This window comes from Pogoniulus pusillus, chromosome 6 (genome assembly GCF_015220805.1).
Source record: "Pogoniulus pusillus isolate bPogPus1 chromosome 6, bPogPus1.pri, whole genome shotgun sequence".
NCBI classification, from domain to species: domain Eukaryota; kingdom Metazoa; phylum Chordata; class Aves; order Piciformes; family Lybiidae; genus Pogoniulus; species Pogoniulus pusillus.
In genome coordinates this window covers 9,850,642-9,873,461 of record NC_087269.1, presented here as the reverse complement: position 1 = coordinate 9,873,461, position 22,820 = coordinate 9,850,642, and the positions used below count along the sequence as shown (strand labels likewise).

Genomic DNA, 22,820 nt, shown 5'->3' with positions numbered 1-22,820 from the left:
GGTTGCTTATATGCTGTCAATGTTTCTGCCTTTTGCCAGGAAATGTTAGTTGGTGCTTGTTCAGTTAAACAGAAAATTCAGAACAAAACTCAGCAAAGGAAGTCATGATCTGTTTGATGGGGAACTTGAACAGCAGTTATGATACAATGTACTACTTTCAATACAAAAAGTCAGCTTCTTTTATATCTTATCATATCAATTTCTCAAGGTCTAAAAGAACCTAGCAACTTTGCTTTTATTGTATTGGAAAGTCCAGAGAAAGGATTTTTTCCCTGAAAATCTAAAAGAGTTTTACTGATATTACTTCAGATTAATAGCTGAGTTCACAGTCCTGCCTCAGTTCCTTTTTTCTTTTAAAATCTATTTGCTATGTGCCATTCCAAGAGACTTTTAAAAAGATGTAAATATTTTAATCTCTTTCCCCCTCTCTGTTTCCAAGCAGAATTTAGTATTTATGCTAAACTGCCATCAGTGTCAATAAGGTAGGTATGAATTCAAACTATTATTAGCTTTCAAAATCCAGCCAGTATTTGTGTAAACAACATCATTGAAGCATAATACACTCAACTGCCATTCCTATTTGTGAGTTTAGCAATTAATAGATGGTCCAAAACTGAGGTAAAGTGTAATAACTTCACTGAAGTTAGTTGGACTTGGGTTAATTTGCTTTAGACCTGATCTGGCCTATTTTTCTCTTCAGCACTACCTTGTCCTGCTTTATTTCCATGGTATTTCTTATGCTGGCCTCCAAATTTCTTTTGCAGAACAACTAAATCCTCTTTGGTCATCATTTCTCCAGTATTTGTAATTTGTGTGAGGATGAACTCAGGATTTTTCTCACTGTTAAAAAAGCCAGGCACACTGCACCTCCATCTCCTCCTCTCCCCATTCTTTCCAAGAAAAGGATTTAAATACAAGCAGCAGCAAACTGAACACTGGGCAAATATTAAACAGCAAGCAGCAGAAAAATGCAGTGACCTGGGCAACGTTTACAGTTTAGAAGCTTAAAAAATGCATTCATGCTTTGTGTAAAAGATTAAGTGCTTGATCCTGTTTTCATGGTGCCAGTGGGAGCTCTGCCACCATTCAGCAAGGGCTGGGTCAGGTCCTTAAGGTATTTGGTGAACTGACTTGGCCAAGGATTGTAGTTTTCAGTACAGAAAAGCACACGTATGGGCGAAACAAACTCAGAATAGCTGTCTCTGGTGGCTAAGCCATGTGTATAAGGTTTTGCTTTGCAATCAGAGCTATTGTGTGTAAATGATTGAGCAGATTTGGTAGAGAGGGCACAAAATGGCAATTACCCCAGGGATATTTGATGAAACATTAAGATCATCTTACACTGGATAGGCTGATCTGCAATGATACTGTTAACACGGGAAAGGCACTGGCAAGGCTAAGGAACTTAGCACGGATCTCAAGTCACCTCCTGCAGACAGGAACTGCAGAGGAAAGCCTGTCTGTCTGTCTGTCCCTGGACTGTGTCTCTGTTATGTTAGCAGGGATATTTTATGTTCTTGGATTATTGAGGTGCTGGAGCATGTCCAGAGAAGGGCAACAAGGCTGGTGAGGGGCCTGAAGCACAAATCCTATGAGGAGAGGTTGAGGGAGCTGGGGTTGTTTAGCCTAGAGAAGAGGAGGCTCAGGGGTGATCTTATTACTGTCTACAACTACCTGAAGGGGCATTGTAGCCAGGTGGGGGGTGTCCTCTTCTCCCAGGCAACCAGCAATAGAACAAGGGGACACAGTCTCAAGTTGTGCCAGGGTAGGTATAGGCTGGATATTAGGAAGAAGTTCTTCACAGAGAGAGTGATTTCCCATTGGAATGGGCTGCCCAGGGAGGTGGTGGAGGCACTGTCCCTGGGGGTCTTCAAGAAAAGACTGGATGAGGCACTTAGTGCCATGGTCTAGTTGCCTGGCTAGGGCTGGGTGATAGGTTGGACTGGATGATCTTGGAGGTGTCTTCCAACCTGGTTGATTCTATGATTCTATGATTCTATTTTTTTTTTGCACAAATAATCTTCTTGATGTGGTTCTCCACATATTGATATAAAAGGAGATTGTAGTGAGGTGTCCGTCTCTTCTTCCAGTTAATATGTTGTAAGATAAAAGGCAACAAAGCCAAACTCTGCCAAGAGAGATTTAGATTGAACATTAGGAAAAAACTCTTCACTGAGAGGATTTTGAAGCACTTGGAGAGACTTGCCAGGGATGTGGTTAAGTCATTATCCTTGGAGGTATTTGAAAGATGGATATATGTGACACTTAGGGACGTGGATTTGGTAGTGTTACATTAATGGCTGGACTTGATGTTAATGGCCATTTGCAACATAAGTGATTCTGGGATTCTATAACCAATTGTCTGTTCTGGCTCAACAGAAGGGGAAACATGATGGTAGGAAAGGTTCTGTCAGATGGCTTAAGCTGACTTGGACAGTGTAGCTGTCAAAGCATAGCTGTAGTGAGGACTGGTCAGCTGAAAGAATCTTGAGAGCTCTCGAGTGTGTTCTCCCACACCCCTAAAGCAGGTTTAGATGTGCCCAAACCTTCTGACAGATGGTTTCAGAAACAACCAAGAACAGCTCCTTCACACCATCTCCTCATGAGTAACACAAGTGGAACCAGAACCACAACTCAACAGCTCGGGTCTGGTCATTTACATAGAGAAGTCAAGAGCCTCTGGAGGTCATACCTCAAAGCCCAGAGGGAAAAGCTTGTGCTCACCCTGTTGGCTGACTGCATTTGCTTATACTCCAAGGCAATTGTTTGCAGACTTATGTGGTCTATTTCCAAAGGAACGATGAGAAGTTAGCTCACCAACTCACATGTGTCAGCTCAGCTGCTTACTGCATTTTTATCTGAGGTGAACTTCCAAAGTGAGAGTTTGAAGGCTCCTTCTCTTAACTGCTCAGACTGCAGCTACCACAGCAAACTGAGGTGCCCTGACCTCTAGTTTATAACTTCCATGTCAGCACTGCCTGAGTGTTGCTCATATTCTGTCCCTCAAGCATACATGGCCCACAGAAACCACAGAATTAAGCACTCTGCCCTTCTGATCGATAAATCCAGAGCAGGAAAATCTCTGGGGAAGGACCAAAAAAATGAGAATCAGTCTGTGGTGGTTACAGTTCTTGGCCAAGTCAGTTCTGGCTGGCAACCTGGACAAGCACTTTTCAGTTTATTATTCCCAAAACAGTCAGAACATGCAAACAATGAACAAACAAAAGGCAGCTTCCTTCAGAAACCTTGTCTGCCTCATATTGCCTTCCCATCCTGTGCTCTACTGCCCCCTGACTCCACAGTACAGATACTTGCTTAAAGTATTTCCTCAATTTTGGGAAAAGTTGCAAAATCTACAGCAGCTCTGCAGACCCCTCTTTCTGTCTCAGATTCTGGCTGGCTGAAGAATCAATCCTAGAGAGAGAAAAGAAAGGGTTAAGACTACTTGAATCTCACCTATCTCTTCCTGTTCCTTTCCTCATCTAAATCGGGGAAAGGCAGATCCCCTCTGGGAGATGACTTAGCAAATACCAGCTAATGTAAGCTAATATCTGCTGTGTACTGTGATAGCTAATGCCCCTGTGTTTCCTCAAGGTGTTTGCGTGCTGTAATGTCATTGTTGTAAGGGAGAACCTGTTTGCAGAGAAACCTTGGCACTGCATTTGAATTCTCCAATTTCTTTTCTAAGCTCCACGCTTCTCATGAACTCAACAGGAAGGGGTGAAACTTTATTGCTTGGAGGAGGAACATTACAGGGGTCTTTTATGCTGCTTTTAAGAAGTGCCATTCATCTCAGAAGAGACAACTAAGAATATCTGATATTAAAACTTTCTTGGAGGTTACTTTGGTCTGTGGCATATCAGCCGTAGCTATAAAATTCTATGGCATGTCACATAATATCTGGATTGCTGCTTCTCCCAGGCAACTTGTGAAAAGACAAGAGGGTATGGTCTGAAGTTGTGCCAGAGGAGGTTTAGGTTGGTTGTTAGGAAGCACTTCCACATGGAAAGGGTAAATAGGCACTGGAATGGAGGCTCAGGGAGGTGGTGGAGTCATCATAGAATCATAGAATCAACCAGGTTGGAAGAGACCTCAAAGATCATCCAGTCCAACCTATCCCCCACTGCCCTATCCAGTCAACTAGACCATGGCACTAAGTGCCTCATCCAGTCTTTTCTTGAACACCTCCAGGGACAGTGACTCCACCACCTCCCTGGGCAGCCCATTCCAATGCCAATCACTCTCTCTGGCAAGAACTTCCTCCTACATCCAGGCTATACTTCCCCCAGCACAACTTGTGACATCTCCAGAGGTCTTCAAAAAATGTTTGGATGTGGCACTGGGTGACATGGTTTAGCTGATGTGGTGTTAGGTTATAGGCTGGACTTGACGATCTCAGAGGTCTTTTTCCAGCCTCAGTGATTCTGTGATTATGTGAGTGGACTGCCCAGGGAGGTGGTGGAGTTGCTATCCCTGAAGATGTTTAAGGACAAGCATCAATGGGTGGAAGTTGAGGCATAGGAAGTTTAGTGGAAACACAAGGAGGAATTCTTCCATTGTGAGGGTGACAGAACACTGGAACAGGCTGCCCAGGGTGGGTGTGGAGTCTCTCTCTCTCTGGAGATATTCAGAACCTGCCTGGATGTGTATCTCTATGTCCTGGTATAGGTGATCTTGCTCTGCAGGGAGGTTGGACTGGATGATCTTTCAAGGTCCCTTCCAGCTCCTGACATTCTGTGATTCTGTGAAAGATTAGATGTGGCACTTGGTGACATGGTCTGGTTGATGTGATGGTGTTAGGTCACAGGCTGGAGTTGATGATCTCAGAGGTCTAATCCAGCCTCAGTAATTCTGTGACTCTCAGTATGTTTGGTTTTATGCTGGCTTTGCTCTCAAACTGACTTGCCATAAGGTTAGATATGTACCAGTGGGAGAGACCAAGAGCACAGCTTCTGGCAGGAAATACAAGCCAACATATTGGCTTCGCTTTACCAGGGTCCAGCACCCTTAGCTTATCCTCCAGTGAAGAAGGTTACTCCTAGGATAATCCTCAGTGCCTTGGGGACAGATCAGAGTGGCTAATGGACCTTTTGTAATTCTGTGCACTTACAGCCTGTATGTGTTTGTGCTAAAAGCACCATGATATTTTCCTGCACAGGAGGCAGTATGTAATGAGCACTTTTAGCAATGTGAGAATATCACAGCAGCCCATCAGCTATAAGTAGAAAATGGGAACTTTTCCATGCATCCATAGCTTTAAGTAAAAGAAGTAACTTGAATGGTGGAGTCACTGTCCTGGAGGTGTTCAAGAACAGACTGTCTGAGGCACTTAGTGCCATGGTCTAGTTGACTGGCTAGGGCTGGGTGATAGGTTGGACTGGATGATCTTGGAGGTCTCTTCCAACCTGGCTGATTCTATGATTCTATGATAGTTGTTGCACAGACTGCTACACCATGAATGGCAGCTCCTGCTTCTCCTTAACATATGAAAGACTGATTTATTTCTGTGTGGAAAAAGCTGTCGGATTTGGTATAGCAGAAAGTACTGTGTGGATCTTATTACTAAAGCAAAAGAGGCAGAAAGTATAGAATTATATTTGCTCAGAAAATAAGTATCCTGGAATCATAATGTATGTAGTAGACAAAAGCAGCAAAAAGTATCATCATCACTCTAGCCAAGAGGATAACTTATGAGCTGGAGAAGTATTGGTTACAGTTTCATTTCTCAGCTACTTTTTTTTTTCCCCATTACTTTTAAAATTTCTTTTTCAGCTTGGAAGTAGAACTGCTTTGTGGTCAAACCAAGCTCACAGCAGGGTGATTAAACACCATTGCAGTCTTGTTGTTAAGCATCCTGTGGGAGAGAACTGCCAAATGTTTTGAGTTATCAGAGATACAGGATCTGGCTGACTCAAAGAGTGTAGAAACAAGCAGTGAGGTGTTCCAATGTTGTGCCTTGTGAATTCAGTTCCAGTGCAGTTGTATGGCAGAGTGACTGACTCATGAAAGCTACCAAGTGCTCTCTCCCCCAAAAAGGCTGCTTTTAACTGCAGAAATGCTTCTAAGATCAGCGTCTATAAGGATTAGACTTTAAGACCTCACTGCCTGTCTGGTGAGTGTTTTGGAAGGTGAGCAGTGCTCTGTTTACATGTGGAGAAAGTTCTGCCCAGCTTCCAGAAGAACCTAGCACCAGTGGAAAATATGTTGTCTGACTCTCTTTTCAGGAACTTGGGAGTGGAAAAGCTCCTAAAGGTTCACTCAGATCCGGGGAGGTTTGGTCACTGACTCGTGGCACACTGCTAAGTGATGCGAATATACGAAGCTTATACACTGCTTGTTCTTTGGACAGTGTATTTAACTTGCCACTTTTGCCACTTGGATATGCTCCTTGAAAATTACATTTGTTTGGAAAGAAACTATAGTAAAGTTTGGTGAAAATTGGCAGCAGTTTAATAGAGTTATGTGAAAGGGAATGTAAAGAATTTCAAGTCACTGGCTTTTGCAAATCTGAGCCTTTTCCTTCCTTGTAGCTGTCAGAAGCTTAGCACGGAGAGACTGTCTGCAGAAACAGAACTTAAGCAGTAAGGCTGTCACAGTGAGGACCTGGGATAAGTATTTTCTGTCTAATCCAAGGGTAGTGACAAACACAGAATCTGCAAGAAAAACACAAACTCTGAAGACACAGAAAACAGCCTCTGCATTTTTCTCCTCACAAAGTAAAGTTAAGGGGTTAGGAAAAAAATCTTAATGGAGAGATTCTTTGAGCAAACTGTACTTGTGTCACCTGTAGCCCCTTCTTTTTCCCTCTGAGATGGGAACTTAGTGTTCCAGGATTTTTAGAATTATATTGGAAAACACTGTCTTTGCCAAGACTTTCTAGAATAGATTTGCCATTGCTCACTGAGCCCACAAATGCATGCTCACCCCCTATTACTTGTGCTTTAAGTAAAGCACATGCTTGAACACTTATGGCATCCTGGCCTGCATCAGGAACAGTGTGGCCAGTAGGACAAGGGAGGTTACTCTTCCCCTGTACTCAGCACTGGTCAGGCCACACCTTGAGTACTGTGTCCAGTTCTGGGCCCCTCAATTCAAGAGAGATGTTGAGGTTCTGGAACGTGTCCAGAGAAGGGCAACAAAGCTGGTGAGGGGCCTGGAGCACAAACCCTATGAGGAGAGGCTGAGGGAGCTGGGGGTGTTTAGCCTGGAGAAGAGGAGGCTCGGGGGGACCTCATTGCTGTCTACAACTACCTGAAGGGAGGCTATAGCCAGGTGGGGGTTGGTCTCTTCTCCCAGGCAACCACTCATAAAACAAGGGGACACAGTCTCAAGTTGTGCTGGGGAAAGTATAGGCTGGATATTAGGAGGAAGTTGTTGCCAGAGAGAGTGATTGGCATTGGAATGGGCTGCCCAGGGAGGTGGTGGAGTCACCGTGCCTGGAGGTGTTCAAGCAAAGCCTGGATGAGGCACTTAGTGCTATGGTCTAGTTGACTGGATAGGACTGGGTACTAGGTTGGACTGGATGATGTTGGAGGTCTCTTCCAACCTGGTTGATTCTGTGATTCTATGAATTTAAGCTTTTCCTCTTGTTTCTGAATTGAAGCTGAATGATTTCCAGTGTATTTGTGTGACTCATTCCAGTGTAGTATGTTTTATTTGCTGTGCCTTTGCTTATCCAATGACTCCAAGCAGAATGAGGGTGAGGATGGTAATGATGTAGGATTTGAGTCTTTATAAACCATACACTCAAGAGAGCTAAATTGAATGGATATCTGCTTCATGAGGAACTCTGAAATTTTCACATATTTTTGTCCTGAAACTAACATCAAAAGCTAAAAAACAAACAACCAAACAAAGAACTATTACTTTGGATTTCAGCTTTCCCAATATTCTCTAAATATATGTTTTACATAATCTGATTTACTGTGCTACATGATCTGCCAATCTCTCTTTCCATTGCTGGTGCTCAGTTTTACTGAACTCACTCTGTTCCCATGAAAATGAATTTAATCTGGCAGCCTTTCTGATGGGAAGATGTGTTTCTATAGAAAATCTGTAGCTGGCTTCAGATGTGTGGCACACAAATGTGATTCATCAAAAAAAAAAAGCAACCCAAAGAGTGAAATCTTCATAATGCCAGCAAGGCTATGAAGTGGTCTATGTGTTGCAATTGCAATCAAATAGAGCAATTAAGATGGAAAATAATGAAGATGATTACTTGTTCAAAGTTGAAATCCATTGCTTGACCCAGAATTAAATTTGGCATGAAACAACTGTTTGTAGAAAACCTAAAGTCAGGTTTAATGTTAGTTGGATGCAGAGCTTCTTAGCAGTATCTTCCAATATAAGTGGACTCCAGTGAAGCTTATGCTGTTCTCCTCACCTACTACTAAGAATGAGAAAGAACAAATGGATTGACTTTTAGCCACCATCCCTAGACAAAACACAGGAGTGCACAATTTCTCTTCTTTCTACCCCAAAAAAGTCCTTCCAGCAAGGATTTTTGGCATCTAAGCATTGTTCTATACTGTGTCTGCTCATTCATTTCTGAGCTCCTCTGTTGTAATTTTTGCTAATTTTTGCATCCTTTCTACCCTGCAAACGAATTACAGTAGAGACCAAGGACCTTTCATTCACATCTATCACCTGAGCAACCTCCTTTAATTTTTTAAAACAGTGTTTATAAATTATAACATGTTTGTGCTAAGTTTGAGTTCTGTTTAATTGGGATGAGCATTGGGGAAGCTAATGACAGAATGGAGTCCTACATTGGCAGGAACACGACTTACATTCTGAAGACATGCAAAGACAGACAAATAATGCAGAAAACAACCCCTCCAAAAAAGAAAACCCAAACCAAACCGAAAAACCCAAATCCACAGCATCTTTTCCCATCACTCTTTGAAATTTATTGCAAATCAATCATGAATCTTCTTGTCAAGAAGAAAGATTCTGGGTTAGTTCAGAATCAGACCTGGAGATTTCTGCATGAGCAATGAAAGACTGAAGTCCACCTTGCTCCATAGCTTCTTTCTGATCAGTGCCAGGTCAAGATACAGCCAGCAACAGAACAAGGGGACACAGTCTCAAGTGGTGTTGGGGGAAATATAGGCTGGATGTTGGGAGGAAGTTCTTGCCAGAGAGAGTGATTGGCATTGGAATGGGCTGCCCAGGGAGGTGGTGGAGGCACCGTCCCTGGAGGTGTTCAAGAAAAGACTGGCTGAGGCACTTGGTGCCATGGTCTAGTTGACTGGCTAGGGCTGGGTGATAAGTTGGACTGGATGATCTTGGAGGTCTCTTCCAACCTGGTTGATTCTATGATTCTAAGCATCCTTGTAACAATAGTGCCTATGGTGACTGACGCAGGTCAAGGTTTGTTATTACTTCTTTCTCAAGCTAGAGAGACCCTGGGGCGTTCATCCTTCCCACATATAGAAATCATCCATCCCTCTATGTCTTTTCTGCTCATTTTCTAGGGCTGCTACACAGTATGTGAGGCGAGTGGCCACACCACTTGCTGTACTCATCAGAGAGTCAATTAAAGTTAGCAAATAGGAACCAGTGTATTCACTGTGTCTTTGGACCCAGCTTGCTTTTATGTGATGAAATGGAAAGATACAGCTGATTTTCAGAAAGGTGATTAACTTCAATCAGATAGATAACAAACCTATTTAAATCAACAAACCATGGCATGTCCCCAGGTGCCCCTATGAATCAAGACCTGTAATTTGAAAGTTTTTAATTATTACTTTTAAAATTTCTGGGTTAGCTAGGGTCTAAAAAACACACAGTGATAAATTGCTAGCCAGTCAAGTGCCCATAAAAGTGTATTAATCCCCTTGAGAATGATAAATCTACTTTAAATGAATAGAGACTGAGAATCAAGGATCACGTTCTCCAGACTTTTTGATAAATCTTCTCCCTATTATTTCCAATAAGCTTTGATACATGAAGCTGGATAATTTATTCTCAGTAATTTATCTTTGTTCTCCTTGGTATCAGTTCCTCTCTTGCCATATTTCCTTAGCAGAGAAACACAGTGGAGGTTAGATCACCATCAGGAGAAATAAGCATAATAAAAATCAACTGGGAGATACCATGTAAGGTCAAATTAATAGCATGGCAGCTGCTTGCTTTAGGTTAGCAAAAGAGCATTGGAGAATCATGCATTGTGTCTTCTGTACTATGGAAATTCTGCACAGCCTGCCATGAATAATTTCATGTTGTCCTTTGGTAGCACTGGGTCACGTTGTGTTATGTATGCTCTACATACCAAGAGCAAAAGAACAACTTCTGGATGGTTTTAATTGGGACTTCTGCTGTGTGAAATATGGATTAGAAAGCTATCAGGGCAGAGATAAATCTGTCTCTTTTGTGGTTGTTGTTTAGGTGGCTTTTCAGAAGTTGATAGCTTTTTAGCATGATGTTATCCACCCATCCACTTGCTAATTAAAAAAACAACCACTGACTACAACTACATTCAGAGAGTTTTAAGTATTTCTCTTCTGCAGATTGTTTTGTAGTTTGCCTAGCATTACTTGGATTCATTTCAATCCCAATAAATAAGGGGGACTAAAAATGCAGAACTGGCTTTTTTTTTTGTTTGTTGGGTTTTTTTTCCTTTGTTTTGATTGATTGGTTTGGTTTTCTTTGGTTTTTATTTTGCAAGTGATCAGAAATCTGCACAGGACATTATTCTTCTGTCCTTCTTTCTGGTGGTAGAGTCTTCTGCTTCAAAATATGTGGCCTATCAGAGAAAAGCAAAACCAAAACCAAACACCTGTGTGTTGCCTCACTACAGAAAACAGAAATCTAGGTGTGACATGAGGAGAAATAACTCTGATGACAGATGCTGCAGGCATGGTCATGAATAAAGGAACGGGACGTTTCCAAAGCAGTTGCCACTCTTGAATAGGCAAAAATAGCAATGAATAGACGAGCTTCAAGGCTTTATGGCTGAAACAGTGTAAGGTGCTGGCTATTTAGAGGGGATTTGGAGGCTGAGGACAGTGTATGCATTTGGGGAGGTCACTGTTTGGACAAGAAGATTTTCTGGAATGATGAGATTCAAAATTCTTTGTTGAGAGTGGAGCTTAAAGGATTTGTCAGAATGAGAGGAGTCTGCAGAGCTTGCTGCCCTCAGAAAGATGAGGAGTGACTTCACTTGGGAGCTGGAGGCGAGATATCAGGGTTGATTAATGTAAGAAGGATGTGTTTGGGTTGGTAGGTCAAAAAACAAAGGCTTTGGGATGGAGAAAATTGATCAAGCTGCTATGTAAATTAAACCAAGGGTCAGTTCTTTTTCCAGCTTATGTGTCATTTTGGAGGAAAGAAGCTTGTAAAATGCTGTGAACAGGGTGTACTGCGTACTGCGTTGTACGCTTGGGACAATGCATCAATAATGTTCAGACTGCAGAAACTAAGGTTTATTCCCAGTTTTCACTCAAGCTGTTGCAGCTGAATATACTGCAGGACTTTATGGATGTCTGTGATACAGTATAAAGCACCTTCTTTCTTTTTACAGAGTTAATGGGATGATTTTTAAGGGATTTTTCCTTCTATCTAACAAATTTCTTTAGGGATTAACAATTTCTGTTGCTTAGGTAGAACATTAATTCCCCGATGATGGGCTGCTTTGATCAGTTCAATAAGCTGCCACTACAGTGCTATCACGTTCTCTATCATTTATTCAAGGTTGCTGAAAGAAGACTAAACTTCTTATGAATATTAAGTAATCAGCCATGCTTTTTTTTAACTACCTTCAACCTACTTCTGTTGAGGAAAAGTGGGGAAACGGTGACTTGCTCTAGTCAGTCCTGTGTGTAAAAGCAGATATTGCTGGTATTTTGTCAGCCTTGATGGAAAAACCCAGGAGCTGAAAAAGGGAGAAGATATGGGGGGCATCTGTAGCATGAGTGGGGTCTTCCGCTGGCTGCTTCATGGGTGAATGTCATCCAAGCCAATATTGGACTATTCTGTACATATCTATCATTATATACTTTGTAATTACTGTGTCCAGTTTTGAGCTCCCCAGTTCAAGAGAAAGAGGGACCTGCTGGAGAGCAGCCAGACAGAGAGGGATCTGGGGGTGCTGATTGATACTCGCCTGAACATGAGCCAGCAGTGTGCCCAGGTGGCCAAGAGAGCCAGTGGCATCCTGGCCTGCATCAGGAATGGTGTGGTCAGCAGGAGCAGGGAGGTCATTCTGCCCCTATACTCTGCACTGGTTAGACCACACCTTGAGTACTGTGTTCAGTTCTGGGCCCCCCAGTTTAGGAGGGACATTTTGATGCTTGAGCGTGTCCAGAGAAGGGCGACGAGGCTGGGGAGAGGCCTTGAGCACAGCCCTACGAGGAGAGGCTGAGGGAGCTGGGATTGGTTAGCCTGGAGAAGAGGAGGCTCAGGGGTGACCTTATTGCTGTCTACAACTACCTGAAGGGTGGTTGTGGCCAGGAGGAGGTTGCTCTCTTCTCTCAGGTGGCCAGCACCAGAACGAGAGGACACAGCCTCAGGCTGCGCCAGGGGAGATTTAGGCTGGAGGTGAGGAGAAAGTTCTTCACTGAGAGAGTCATTGGGCACTGGAATGGGCTGCCCGGGGAGGTGGTGGAGTCGCCGTCCCTGGGGCAGTTCAAGGCAAGGTTGGACGTGGCACTTGGTGCCATGGTCTAGCCTTGAGCTCTGTGGTAAAGGGTTGGAGTTGATGATCTGTGAGGTCTCTTCCAACCCTGATAATACTGTGATACTGTGCCCAGTGGAGAGCCATGATGATGACTGAGGTACTTGAGCATCTCCCCTATGGAGAGAGATTGAGAAACCTGGGGCTGTTTAGCCTGGAGAACAGAAGACTGAGAGGACATCCCATCAATGTGTACAAATATCTTAGAGGTGGGTGTCAAGTGGATGGGGCCAATCTCTTTTTGGGGGTCTGGAGCAACAGCTACAAATTGGAATACAGAAAGTTTCCCCTCAAAATGAGGAGAAGCATCTTTACAGGGAGGGTGACAGAGCACTGGAAAAGTTTGCCCAGAGAGGTTGTAGAGTCTCCTTCTCTGGAGACTTTCAAAACCCAGTTGGATTAATTCCTGTGTGAACTATCCTAGGGGAACCTGCCATGGCAAGGGGATTGAACTTGATCTCTGGACATCCCCTCCAACCTCTAAGTTCCTGTGATTCTGTGAAGTTCGATTTCCATACAATATTATTTTCAGTATGAATAAGACTTGGGAGAATAAAACATTTTTTCCCTACTGTAGTAAATAGTTAATCCTTGAAAAAAAGTTGCTCTAGATTATTTTTTTTGGTCATCTATCAGAGTAGCTCTGGCACCATCTCATTACTCTGCAAAAATACAGGAAAACAGGATCCAGGGATGGGAATCATAGAATCATAGAATCAACCAGATTGGAAGAGACCTCCAAGATCATCCAGTCCAACCTATCACCCAGCCCTATCCAATCAACTAGACCATGGCACTAAGTGCCTCATCCAGTCTTTTCTTGAGCACCTCCAGGCACAGTGACTCTACCACCTCCCTGGGCAGCCCATTCCAATGGGAAATCACTCTCTCTGTGAAGAACTTCTTCCTAATATCCAGCCTATACCTACCCTGGCACAACTTGAGACTGTGTCCCCTTGAATGTTTCATATTGTTGGGCTGGTTTGATTAAATTTCTTAATGGAGGTTCATGACTATTTTCATTATACTGCTATGTTCTTGGGGACATGATTGTTCTTTTGGAGGGTTGTTTTTAAAGCCTGGATTGTTTCCTTCCTCTGGTACACAGTATGCCTTCTAGCAGGCAACTGAAGGTAAACCCCTGATGCTGTCCTGGTTGCTCTGGTGATTGCTCTGAGTGGTTGAAGTGAAACAGTGCAGGCAGTGTGGGGATCCTGGCCTGTCAGGGCTTTCATAGATCCATAGCATGCCAGATTGCAAGAGACCTCAAGGACCATCTAGTCCAACCTTTGAGGGGAAGTATATAGTTTAAATGAGATGACCCAACATGCTGTCAAGCTGGGCCTTGAAACCACCTAATGTAGGGGAATCTGTCATTCACCTCGGGAGCTTATTCCAATGTCTAACAGTTTGAATGGTAAAAGATTTTTTTCTGGCATCCAGTCCAAATCTACCCAGTAGCAACTTCTACCCCATTACACCTTGTCTTTACCATTCACTTGGTGCAGCCATGACTCTTTTCCCACTCCTTTCTCCCAGGCTTCACTAAAAACAGCCTTTCATCTCACTAGGAGTGATTTGGGTTAGCAGCACTGTCTTTCCTCATTCCAGCTGGCAGAAATGATGCCATTTCTGCCACATCACTTCATGGCTTGGGGTATCAGAAACTACTTCTCTAGATGACCCTTTCAGAGCACAAGTTACTGGTGAACTGAGCAAATCTGTGACTTTGGACCTAATCTGTAAAGGTTTATCCCAAGTTTTACTTCTAGCTCTGATTTGTTCCTACAAACTTTGACTTCTAGAATTCACCCCACATAATGGATATAATGTCATTGCTTCAAAACATGTCATTTGCTCTGTAACAGCCCCAATTACTCAGAGGTTAGTGACTTTGGCCTTTGAAAATGCACTAGCTACAGGAAGTACCATGACCCCAATTACTATAGATATGTTCATGGATCAAAGGCCCTGCAGTCAGGTTAATCATTAACCAGGAGAAACATTGTGGAGTTGTCACTGATTTTTCTTGCATTCCTTTAACGACATGGCCATATAACATGTACCTTGTTCCTTTTATCATTAAAGGGCTTCCAGAGTATCAAGCAGACCTGGCAGGGCTTCTGGATGGGGCTTGGATTGACCCAGTAGAAACAGAACTTGAAAATACTTTGGGGAGCCACATCTGTCCCATTTGTCCCATCCTTATTGGTTGTTCTGTTAGCACAAATGTAGTGAAGTGTAGTGTTTTAGACATAATGTGCAGGGTGTTTTAGACACCTGAAACTGCAGCTAAGTGTGGCTAAGGGAAGAACCACACATCACTTCTTGTTTCAGCTATGGGCTCTGCAACAGCTTTCTAGATACTTTCCAATACTGAGAGGGAGAGGGGGGGAAAAAAAGGCATGTTTAAAGGTCTCGTCACATCACATCTCCCAAGGATTGAGTCTGTCTTTGAACGAGAACCTTTCACATGAGCTGTTCCTAAGTGTTCAAGGTGAATGGACCTTTAGGGTGCAAGCAGTTGGAATAATGTCTTGGTACATACACAGACATCTTTCAAGGAAACAGATCTTCAGCTGTGGTTTTGGTGGGACAAATACTTTCCAGAGTGCTAGGAAGTGCAGAGTGTAAATGGGGCAGGGGGAGACTTTCTGATGTGGTTGTCTAACAGTTTTTACAGATAGCTCTTACTGTGTTTGTAGTCAGATCCTATTTTGTACCACCAGGAAATGCATTCCTTTACCCACTCAGTAAATTAAAAACACACACACAGAGCTACAGAGTAATTTATATAAGCACTGCAAAATTGTGATTATCAGGAAGCCTTGCATTAAAATGTTCATTCCTGATTAGAAGATGTCATGCTGAGTACTTCAACCCACTTTATACTTCAAATCAAGCTATTATTAGGCAGGCTGCCTATTTGTGTTTTTGCTTAATGAAAGCTGTTCTTTAGAGATGCAACAATAATGCACCTGATATAAACTTTCATCCAAAAAGTGTGATTTTCTTGGGTATCTCCTTGCAAAATGAAAAGGTGAGTCTTGCTTTTGCAAGTCTTGAATGGTCCATTGATATGAATCCTTTCAGCATAACTTTGTACCTCTAGTATCCTTGGGATGCTGGATAGAGCACACTGTAACATCATAGAATACTTTGGCTGGGAAGGCTACGAGAGGTGGGGCTCTTCAGCCTGGAGAGGAAAAGGCTTCAAGGAGACCTTGTAGGAGGCCTTCCAGTGTCTGAAGGGGGCCTACAGGAGGGCTGGGGAGGGACTATTTACAAGGTCTTGTAATGACAGGATGAGGAGTAATGGGTTTAAACTGGCAGAGGGGAGATTTAAACTAGATGTTAGGAAGAAGTTCTTTACAGTGAGGGTGGTGAGACACTGAAACAGGTTGCCCAGGGAGGTTGTGGATGCTCCTTCCCAGAGATGTTCAAAGTTAGGTTAGAGGAGGACTTGAGCAAACCTGTTGTAGTGGGAGGTGTCCCTGCCTATGGCAGGAGAGTTGGAACTGGATGGTCCTTGAGGTCTCTTTCAACTTAAACCAGTCTATGATTCATTCTAAGGGACCTTTTAGCAGTCACCTATTCCAACACCCCTGCAAGGACCAGGGACATGAGGCACGTTTAGGTTGCTCAGAGCTTTGTCCAACCTAATCTTGAATATTTCCAGGGATAGGGAATCTACCACTTCTCTGGGCAGCCCTTTGCCATGTTATCCCACTCTCACTAAAAAACAATTCTTCCTTACGGCTTAGAGTGAAGGAACAGGAAGTGTGGGATCCTAGGGCTGTATGATTTACAGAATCATAGAATCAGTCAGGGTTGGAAGGGACCACAAGGATCATCTAGTTCCAACCCCCCTGCCATGGGCAGGGACACCTCACACTAGATCAGATTGTCTAGAGCCTTATCCAGCCTGGCCTTAAACACCTCCAGGGATGGGGCTTCGACCACTCCCCTGGGCAATCCGTTCCATGATCTCACCACCCTCATCTTTCTTTGTTCTGGAAAAAGAAGTTACATGCTAAGCTTTGCCAAAACGGTCAGAGAAGCTGGATTTCAGGAGGGCACTGCAGATAGATAGCAGTGCATGGAGACAAGTCTACTCCTGTGAGATGGGTCAGCAAAGCAGCCCAGACCCACTGAAGACAGCTCACCTGGTCACATGGGAGCCATCAGTCAGGCTGTATTGTGTGCTCTCTGCAGTAGTCCAGGCCCTTTGTTGGATGCAGTGCTCACTGCAGTGAGGCTCAGAACCCTACATTGATGTAGTGGAGATCACCCAGTATTAAAGTTGCTTTTTCCTAGCACTTTCCGTACACGTTATCAGCATTCACTACAGCAAACACCTCTCCAAAGCAGAGCCCTGCAGCCATCTCTGGTGCTACATTTTTTTCTACAAAGGGTATCTGCTCTGTGGATTGGTGGTAACATTTGCTCTCCACACATTATTCTTGTTGGAACCTTTTGGCTTGTTTCTTCTACCTCAGCTTCTCTGGAGGTATTTCTTATGCGGCAGCTAGAAAAATCACAGGGATCACAGGAAGATAAAAAAAGTGTTAAAGGAAGAGTGCTTCTGGTGGTATTTTTTTCATTCTTTAATGTGAAGTGGTTTTAAGACGAAAAAAAGAGCAGAAAAAACATTAACTGAGTTTAGAGCCAACCATGGTTTACATTTTACAATTACTCAGAGACAGACAGACTGAAAAATTGCTGCAGTCAAACCTATGACTATTAAGCAGATTCTCTTACAGACTCTTGAATCTTTCTTGGACATGATATAGTTAAGAGGAAAACACATTAGCTCCTCACTGAAGACATAAAACACAGTGCTCTGTAAGTGAATGACAAATCATTAATTACTATTGGCTTTATATATGTATCTACAGACATTCATGAAGATAATGCTCACAAAATAAAGAGCAGAGAATTGTTTTTGATGCGGCTTACTCTTCAGCCATGAGTTATTCAATTTTATGTCACTTGTATTTTAAAGATGATTTATTATGAGTCTTTTACACCACCATTCATTTTACACTTGAAATGGCAATGATAGCCAAGGTGCCTTCAGTGAAATGTCAGCAAAATGAAAACCAGAGAGGCTGGGTTCATCCTAAGACTGGACCATGCAGGTTTGTGTTGAGATGGTATTTTTTTTTGCTCTAGCACCTGACAATTTTTAATGCCAGGGAAAGATGGAAGTTTTTAAGGGCAGGTGTGGTGGGTTAGGAATTTCTCCCCACCCACACTATCCAAATTTACCAGACTAACTCAGACAGCTTGAAAGTAAGATGAAGCTATATTTACAGCAAAGCAAATTTACAGGCATATACACACAGTATATTTAGAAGTATTTACAATTATATACAAATCAGAAATAATACAGAAATCCAAACTCCCTGCTAGACAAAGAAAAGCTGCCCAGAAGGGCTCAAAGCTACTCTCTCTTTCTCCCTCTACTTTCCCCGACAAGCAAACAAAGCAACCAGCAAAGTTTATGTTGTCTTAGCCAAGATTAGAGGAGAGATATTAGAACAGATCAAAGGAGAAGAAAAAGGGTGCAGTGTTGTAGACCAGAGTGGGACAAATTATTGACATTTTGGCTTTTTATCCCTCTCAGCAAACCAATGAATGACATAGACCTTATCATTATTTTCCTTTCACTGCCAATGATCTAATTTCTCTCATTAAAATATTCCAGTTAGCCTCAAACCAGCACAACAGGCTGGGTGGGGCTTTGAGCAACCTGATCTAGTGTGAGGTGTCCCTGCCTAGGGCAAGGGGGTGGGACCTAGATGATCCTTGAGGTGCCTTCCAGCCTTGAGGATTCTATGATTTCATGATTCTATATGTATGGGGACATCTGGATTAGAGTGGGGGGCACTTCATTAGTGATAAGAACCATTATTCATCAGCAGAGCCCCTTCCCTCTGGTGTGACTTCAGGCACATGGTGCCTCAAGGAGTGCTATCTTGGAGGAGACTCTGTCTGCCTTTTGCTGCTGGGTAAATCTGTGTTTGTGAATTACAAGCCTCAGTGCTCCAAAGATGCAAACTGTCAAGGTACAAAATTCATGACCTTGCATTGCCTAGGATCTAGGCTGAACTGCTGATCGTGGTGAATTAAAAAATGAAAAGGAGAACAGAGGGAACAGTACTGATGGATCATTCCCATTACTTCCTGATGAGGCTGCTCCAAGTGCCCACTGAAATGTTTAGCAACACAGAGCTCACCTTTGAAAAAAGGGAATACTCTGCAGCTGGATTCTAGACTTCCCTCTGTGACACAGTCACAATCATAGAATTGAAAGAGACCCCCAAGGATCCTCTAGTTCCAGCTTCCCTTCACACTAGATCAGGTTGCTCAGAGCCCCACCCAGCCTGGTCTTAAAGACCTCCAGGGATGGAGCTTCTACCAACTCCCTGGACAACCTGTTCCAGTGTCTCACCACCCTCATGGTGAAGAACTTCTTCCTAACATCCACTCTGAATCTTCCCACATCTGTTCCGTTCCCTCCAGCCCTGTCACTACCTGACATCCTAGAAAATCCCTCACCAGCTTTCTTGTAGGCCCCTTTCAGATATTGGAAGCTCTCTTCAGAGCCTTCTCTTCTCCAGACTGAACAGCCCCAACTCACTCAATCACTCTTCATAGGAGAGGAGCTCCAGCTCTCTGATCATCCTCATGACCCTTCCATGAGGGCCATGTTCCAGAGCGCCCATACCTTTCTTGTATCACAAGCCTGCAGGAAAGAAAACTACCAGCAGGAAGAAAAGTTTTCTCCTCTTGGGAACATTCAGGGTTGGAATAGGAATAACTCACCTTGTGTGCCTGCTTCTGCTCTGCTGCTTCAAAAAGGCTAGGTTGTAAGAGCAGGAATTCTGTCAGATTTAGACTACTTTGTGTTACCCAAATCTGTCAATGTGGTTTTCTTAGTGGTTGTGCTGCTGATTACCTCCAGTTTAATATTAATGACTTATTCTGCTCTGGGAATTCCCTATGCTTTAAGAAGGAAAAATAAACACAAATAGTCTATGGTTTGTGAGTTTTCTCAGCTTCAATCTCCCCAAGTCCTACAGAAGCATAATGATTTGAACTTCCATGTGCTAAAATGTAAGTTAATGTATGCTCATTCATGCTCTGAAAAACAACACTCTGAGACTCAAAACTACTTCACACATTGCCAGCTTGTGTAATGTTTTCCACTCAGTGGGTAATAAATGACAATGGAGCAAGTCACTAAGAGATAACTCAGCTAGCCAGAAGTGTACAGACATATCCAAATTAAGACACTGTGCACCTTTAAGTTTTCAGTCTACCTTGGCAACACTAATAAACTTTAAATAGTGGAACTGTTCAAGCTTTTATTTTTAAAATAAACTTTGTGTAACCTTTTGCTCAAATTAAATACAGTTCTCTAAATTTTCTTACTTTCCAATAGGTCATTTTGGTTTGGTTTTGTTTTTTTTTTTTTAATCCTGGTCTGAACTCAATAATGAATTGTTTCCTCTGATTCATGGGTAAGGAATACTTCCTCAACTTTTGCTTTCTTTTTTCAGTTTGACACTGAAAATGAACCCACAGAGTAGAAATCCAGGCTGAGTCAGCCTTCACATCAGTTGCTGTGAAAGAATCACCCTTATTTCCAATTATCCAAAGCAGTGGCTGCTAAAGTATTGATGCTTCCAAGCTGCAGAAATTAGAAATTAGTTACTGAGGCAGATTGCCTTGCTGTGCTTCCATTTTCAAATGTAATTCCACTGAGGAGATACTTGGTTTTCTCATTAAGCCCTTTTTTTCAAAGGGCAAATCAAAACAGAGGACTTTCTTGGACAGGCAGTTCTTTTTCACAGTGCAGTTTTATGAGGGAGGAATTAAAGAACTCAAAATATTGTGATTCTTTCTGAGGACACTGTTTGACCTCTCGATGAGCAGGTCTTTTGCAAGAATCTTGGCTTTACAAAGTCAGAGCTGGTGGACCTTGTCAAGCACAGAGTTTATTTTTTTAGAATATAAATTCCAGTAATGAGTGCAGGATCAGGATGGAGAAGTGCTGTGATTACAGTCAGAGTTTGTGGATGAACTCCAGAGCTCCTGCCCTAGAGTCAGCCCAGACAGGCTGTTTCTGGTGCTTCTAGAACATTTCAGGTGGCACATCAGTGAAGGGGCTGTAGGTAAATCCCCATAAATTATTTCATTTAGCCTTACTCTTGTGCTTTTATCTGCCTGGATTAGGCACCTAATTGTTCACAAAATGTGTTAGTGAAAAATTAGTTACAAATTGGGCATCTGTTATGTACTGGTATAGACACTGAGCAGACAAATGTGGGCTCAGTGTTATCTACCAGCATCTCAGATGTCTGTGTGTGGCTAAGAAACCCACACTGTGCTCAGCGTGCAGGGAGTTGTCTGAACTGAAGCTGTTTTCACAGGTGAAATGCAGTGAATGTGGCAGAGTTCTTCTCATCCTATATCTGTATTCAGGAATGCAAACCCATCTGGGTTCATATATAACATCTCACCTTGCCTGCTCTAATTATAGCTACAGTTTGAGTCCAGTCCTTGGTGAGAGCTGCAAGGAGTGGGACACCTTGGATGCAGTGCCCAAAGTGGGAGTCCTACTCCCTCGGTCCTGAAAGATGCCTAGACAGGAATGTTCTGGTTCTGTTGATCCTATTCAGCAGCTCACATGCAGTGCACCAGCACTCAGAGAAGCTACAGCACTTAATTTCTGAAGACGTTGAACAAATAGGGATGAGAAAATACAGGGGTGAGGCAGCATCTTAGAGATGTATTGGGGGACGTGAGTGCTTACGTTTCTCTGTGTGTCTAGACTTAGGTGTTACATTGTTCAGCAGCTGGTCTAAAATGTATTAATTTCACCAATGCAATGAGATAGTGCCCCCGGTGTTGTGTATATGCACTACATGAAAATAAAGGACTGTAAAGTGGACCTGCACTTCCCCAGAAAAATAACTTCCTCACATTTGTAAACTATTCAGAGCTGCTCATCTCCTTTCCTCACATTTACCATGCCTGTTACCTGCATGTGCAGGGTTTATGTCTGTGTCTGGATTGCTGTTCTTCCAGAGGTGGCTCACAAAGTACTGAAGACCTAAAGTCACGCCAGTATTTATGGAGTCACCTAGGGTCCTCATGATGACAGCTCCATGGATAGGCTCAGCCCATCCTGAAACGGACCAGTCGCAGTTCCTCGCAGAAGACTTCACGCTTGGGTTTAGCACATTTTGAATGGGATGCACTGAAAGTAATAGAAATGCTGACAAAATAAGAAGGATTTTGCATCAGTCTCAAGCCACTTAATTATTCAACATACCTTACCCAGGCATTGTCCTTAATTTACTTTTGTATTTTCTATTTAATGTCAGACACTGTCCCTCAGTGCCTTAATTTGTCCATCCATAAATATAGATTGGCTATTACATATTGAAGTAGTACCAGAGTAATCCTTCTTATATTTCACCTTAAAAGCAACCATTTCTCTATTTAGAATTGACTGATTGGTTATTAGTTTGGCTTAGAACTTCTACATACTATATGTGCCTTGCTTCTTCAGTAGTACTTTTGAAACATTGAAAGTTTTGAAACCTTTCTACTTCAATTTGTATTTTATGCTTCAGAAAAAAATCGATTTTGCTTGTAATCCAAGAACACCTTCATTTTCTTTCAGATAAAAGAAACAATGACATCACAATCTTCATGAAGCTGGGGCAGAATCCCTGTGTTAAGCAGATGATGCTTTCTATAAAAAAGTTGTAAGTGGAATCATGGAAGTCTCAACACCCCCTGATATATCACTGATGAACTCTGAAGTTTATCATTGGTATTCCCAGGGAGGTGGTGGAGTCACTGTTCCTGGAGGTGTTCAAGAAAAGACTGGATGAGGCACTTAGTGCCATGGTCTAGTTGATTGGGCAGAGCTGAGTGATAGGTTGGACTGGATGATCTTGGAGGTCATTTCCAACCTGGCTGATTCTGTTTCTATCTTGATTAACCAGGTTAGCTGTACATCTGTATAGATGTTATGCACACATTCAGTGCTTCCTTCTGAATAAATATGATTTAGGATTGTTGCGGAGGGCAGAAATAATTCGTGGCCGAGTCGAAAATTTAT

General features: G+C 42.8%; 1 long non-coding RNA gene across 1 annotated transcript in view; it reads left to right on the top strand.

The window, feature by feature from the left end:
• The window catches only part of LOC135175932 (uncharacterized), a 73,950-nt gene extending 51,371 nt beyond the window's left edge, over positions 1–22,579 (top strand). The window contains exon 5 of the long non-coding RNA XR_010302505.1: positions 22,377–22,579. This is a non-coding gene — a long non-coding RNA (uncharacterized LOC135175932). The remainder of the gene's footprint in view (positions 1–22,376) is intronic.
• Positions 22,580–22,820: the final 241 nt, after the last annotated feature.